This window comes from Siniperca chuatsi, linkage group LG15, assembly GCF_020085105.1.
Source record: "Siniperca chuatsi isolate FFG_IHB_CAS linkage group LG15, ASM2008510v1, whole genome shotgun sequence".
NCBI classification, from domain to species: Eukaryota; Metazoa; Chordata; class Actinopteri; order Centrarchiformes; family Sinipercidae; genus Siniperca; species Siniperca chuatsi.
In genome coordinates, this window is record NC_058056.1 from 8,312,382 (window position 1) to 8,317,689 (window position 5,308).

The following is a 5,308-nucleotide window of genomic DNA, read 5'->3' on the forward strand; positions in this document are numbered from 1 at the left end:
ACCCTGTGCCCACCTGATAGCTTTTTTAAAGCACTTAACAGATGATTGGGATAAGTGCTGCAGCAATGAAGCCACTGAAAAGGCATTTCAAGTGCATGATCCTCTGCTAAATTGAAATAATTTCAGCTTTGAGTGGCTGCGCTCTTGGATCGCGGAGTCATCTCTTAGGTCTTTCATCACTGTGTCCTTTCCATTGTGAAGCAAAAGGCAGGTGGTCATCGCAGAAAATAGACAAACTTGGGAGGCGACTGTAAAGACTAGGCCAGTGGTAATGGTAGTGTTGTTTTCATCCTTCCTATGTGTCTTTACCTCACCTCATTGAGTAGAGCCATAAAAGAAACTAACACACACCACCAAAATGCCAGATCGCAAACTAAATCATTTTTATCCCTTTTTTCTTTCTCAGATCACATCACAAAATGCTCATGCTATTGAAAAGCTCCTCTATCTCTTTCTGGTGTCTTCAAATTTTAGTTATTATTAATAACATATTTACAAAAGTATATTAAGATATAACTTATGCAACTTCTGGGATGCACAAAAACCATGGGTTTGCATTCACCTGTTTTTATGCAGATTTTCAATTTGTGCCAAAGTACTAAAAAAAATTGCCAACTATTTTGATAATTGATTATTCGTTTCAGTCATTTTTCAAGCACAAATGTCAAACATTTGCTGGTTCCAGCTTCTTAAATGTAAGGATTTGCTGCTTTTCTTTTCATTTATGATAATAAAAATAGAGTCTTTGGGTTTTGGACTGTTGATTGGACAAAAGAAGCAATTTGACATTTTATAGACTAAAAGATGAATCGATTAATCATGAAAATAATCGGCAGATTAATTGATAATGAGAATAATCATTAGTTGCAGCCCTAGTGCTGAGCTAGTGCTGGCCTTGCACCAGCAGCTGCATGCACCTGTCTTACATCTATTTTTTGTCTACTTATGTGTGTAAGTAGATTGTTGTGTCTTTGGCTGTATTTTCAGTCTGAGCACAGCCCAAGGCATTATGTGTGTGGAAGTGAAGCACCTGAAGTCAATATACCTAATGTAAAGGTGGGAGATCCCAGATAGGACACCAGGTATATCTGCAGGTCAATAAACAGTGAATCAGGCTTCTGACGCTGCTGTGTTGACATCTAATCTTCACATTCTCTATAGTACTCTGAGTCATTGGAAGAACGCTGGTATGGATTTTGTCCAGAACCAATAAACATTATTCAACCACAGCTTGTGTTTTGCAGCCATTTGCTGTATCTGTCTTTGGAGCAAACATTTCCCCACCACCTTGTAATTAGCAAACATTAGCTCCCACCACAAATGTATTAGCATTAAACAGCAGGCACATTCACTCCAATTAGCATTTAAGTGCCATACATTACCCTGCTCCATCTGAGTGAGGGTTTGTTTGGCTTTCTTTTTCCAACTACGACTTATTTAGTCTTAATGTGTTCTCTTAATTTCTTCTCCTCAGTAGATTATTGGTATTCTTCATCTTAAATTCCTTACCTGCTTAAATTCCTCCCTACCTTCTCCCTCTTTCTGTTTTGGCAGTCTGGTTCTTTGTTAATCTGGTTTTAATTGTGGTGTAATTCTCTCTTCGACACCCGCCTCGAGATCGTGTTACCACAGCAAATCAGGAACACGACCCCTTCCTTCCTCCATTCCCTCGCTCAACCTGTACAGTTTTTCTCCTTTTCTCAGCCTCTCTTTCAATCATGCTTTCATTAATAGTTTTATGACAGCTCTCCAACAGTAATGGACTTTAAGGTACCCACAGTGTTGTGCAATTAATATTCTCATCACACCACTCACACTTTCACTTTCCCTCTCTCTGCATCTGCTTCGCTCCCTCCGCAAGATGGCATAATCTTTATTCTGGTCACACCTTCCTCTATCTTTCCCTGCCACATGAAATCTCTCTGTTATGAGGATGTACTCTGGATGTTTATGAAAGACACCTGTCTGTGTACATTTAAAAATGCCTTTACTGCATACTTTTCTACACTAAATGTGCAACGAGGAATGTTCTGGCAACATTTGTTAACAGCAGTTGATAACTTTAGTTAATAAAGTTCCTCATGTCACTAATCTCATTAAAGAAGAGAAATGATAGCCAATCACTTAACTGAGTCCGTTCTTTGTTCTCCTTACAGTTAGATGGGTGCTAACTTCCTTAGTTGTTTCTTAAAGTTAGCTGGCAGACTTTGGTTAGCAGTGAGCTAACCAGAAATCTTAAGACAAAGGCAGGCCCCCATGTTGCGGCTGTAATCACTTGTTCTTCGTCGGTAGATCCCCGAGGTCCGGGCATAGAGATAGGAGAAAAAAAGAAAGAACGATGCCCGCTGACCCTTTTATTGACCTGGTGACATCACAAGTCACAGATCAGACTGACCAACGGTAGCTGGAAGCTAGGTCCATGGGGGGAGTTCACACCTACAGTAGGTGTGAATACCAATGGATTGTGGGAGACTGAGTTCAATGGTGCTCCTGTGTTTACAGAACAAAAGAGCATGCAGTCTCCCAAGTTCCGTCTGTGGAGTCCCAGTGGTCCCAACACAGTATTGACTTTCTTGGTAGTACCAATGTCACACTTTGCTTGCCTTAAAAGAATAACTAAGCCCAAAATAAAAATGATCCCATTTTTTATTACTGCTTATTTGGCTATAAAATTCGAACTGAGCAAAAATGATGCTTCGTTTGGAAAACTTAACATATCATGAATATCATTGGTGAGACTATAAATTGCTGCTATATTTCTGCTTGCCATTCTCTTAGCTGTTCTAACTTACAGTATACTGTATTCAGCAATACTGTTTTAAGTCTTTTGGGGAAATTCCAAGTCAAGCCTCAAGTCGTTCAACTCAAGTCTTAGTCAAAGCTTAATTTACAAGCTTGTTCCAGAGTTTTCAACCTCATCTTACGGTCTTTATCAGCGGAGTGTCTCAGTTGAGTGAGCAAACGCTATCTGCTGATGAAGACACTAAAAGCTCTAGAAAAAGACAGTAAATACTCACTAAAACTTTCTGTCCATTGTGCTGTAAGTAGGTGCAGATGATGCTGTGCTCATGTTTCAGATGACTATAAAATATCTTTTAATATCCCAATGGCTTTCTGTAGTAGTTGTGTTTCATCTGTCCCTTCCATGCTGCGTGCGACCTAAACATGACCCTGTTCCTGCTTCTCAGCGAATCGCAGCGTGATAAATGACCTGCCTTCCATCTCCACTACACATACATTCATTCTTCTCTTACATACATAATGTATATTTCCATCAGACATGCATTCCCTTACATATATACGTCTTTATAATATCAAATGTATACATTGAATGCATGTATATGAGAGTAAGAATTTGATTGTATGAGTTCAAATATACACATATGAGAATAAATAAATAAATGTAATATATGTGTCTGTAGGAATGAAAACCAAATTAATATGAGAGTGAAAATATATGTAAATGACTCTACGTGAAGGGCCCTGTTTGTATTTTGGCTTGCATTGCCCCCATAAGTATGAGTGTTCGTTTTCCTTTTGATTTCTCCAACAACAGCTAAACAAATGACATGACCTTTACAGACATTTAATGCATTTAGAAAATGTTTTCAACCAGAGCAAATTACACTGAGTGCAAAAGTGGAGCACACTTAAATACATCTATTTTCAACATTATAAGTTGCAACAAAACATCATGTAGGCCAATTAAACTATCAAACTGCTTCTATATTTAAACAAGCCTTTCATTTTCCTCACAGGGAGGAAACTATCAGGATGTGGGAAGTCAGAAGATGCCAGGCTAAAGCTGCAACCACTGTTTTCCTCTCTAGGACCATGACATACATGACTGATTACCTACATAATGTGACACATTTCAGTGGACAAGCAATAATTAGAAAACTATTTAACATAAGTCTGCTCAAAAAAACTGTTGTAGTACTCTGAAAACATGGTTACCAAAAAAAGGGTCTGGTCCAAATCTTCCCAAGAATAAAAAACTAGCAGAAACTACATTTTCTATAAAAACCCACTATTTCCTGTCACGATGGATCTTCCATCTTCAGTAAAAGAATATCTTTGGTTTGTCAGGTGTTAGTTCCTCCTCCAAGTCATCCATCTAGCCAACCATCATTTTATCGAGGGAGTCGTCCACACTGAGTAAAAAATGACAATCAATGAATCAGTCGATCAGTAAATAAATCTATCCATTCATCCAATCATGACTCTGTCCAACCTGACTGATACCAAAACACAGTCACTTACTACAAGCTGTCCCTCTCATCCTCTAGGTGGACCATGGAGACGAACAGGTGCTTTAGAGCCTCCTCATGAGTGATTCTATGCTCAGGGTCCATATGTAGGAGACATTTCAGGAGGCTCACGAACGATCTGTGGTCCTCCATCTCAATGGACTCCTGTATCTCTGGGTAGAGCTGGATTTGAAAAAAAGTTAAATGACAGTTCAATTTATCTGTTTTCTGTGTCAACAACAGAGCAAATTGGTATAAATTCATTCTTTACTCATGAAATAACCCACTTACTGTTATCTGCTCATCCAGGGAACTGACAGACCTCACCCATCTTTTAGGCTCAATGCCAATTGCCAGCTGGTATTCCCTTGGAGTTTACAGGAACAAAACATATATGTCCTAAATATTTTAACCATTTAAACAGTTGTTGTCTGATTAGGAGATTAAATTATGTGAACAGCTCAGGGCAACTTCAGGTGCCCCGTTTGTAGTGTACAAGAGCCACAAGAGCTATTAAGTACATCATCAAATTCAGCATGTTTATTGAAGATAGACACAACCACTGCTAGATCATTTACAGCTCAAACACACAACAGCAAACATGTTAAAAGATGAGCCTACCTGTAACCCAGAGGCTGAATGGGTAAACGTGTTTGTTCAGAGGTAGTGAAGGACACGTCAAAAAGTTTGACTCTGAAGGGACGGTTCTCGTGGTTTATCCAGCATTACATTATCTGGTTTCAGGTGGGAGTGAATGACACAGATACCTTTCAGGGCATCACAGGCTGTCAGCAACTGCAGGGACAGAGGAAGGAATGTGTACAACTGAAGATACCATTGAACAGGGGCTCAGACAGATCAAGAAAAAACACAATTAAGGATATTTTTCTTTGTCTGTGTGTACACAGTTGTCATTCTGTTTTATATATCTAACTCCTTACTCAACTTGCTGAGTATATTGCCATTCCTTCTTTGCAAAAGAAGGAATTTAGTTAAGTTAATATGAGGCTTAGGTAGTCCGAGTTAGATAAATCAAGCGGCTATCTTCAACAGAGGAA

General features: G+C 39.0%; 1 long non-coding RNA gene across 1 annotated transcript; it reads right to left on the reverse strand.

Moving 5' to 3' along the window:
* Window positions 1–3,639: 3,639 nt before the first annotated feature.
* Window positions 3,640–5,016, reverse strand: LOC122861967. The gene is made up of 4 exons (XR_006374610.1): window positions 4,872–5,016; window positions 4,542–4,617; window positions 4,264–4,433; window positions 3,640–4,154 (listed from the first exon to the last, which is right to left on the reverse strand). It is a non-coding gene; the product is annotated as an uncharacterized LOC122861967 (long non-coding RNA).
* Window positions 5,017–5,308: the final 292 nt, after the last annotated feature.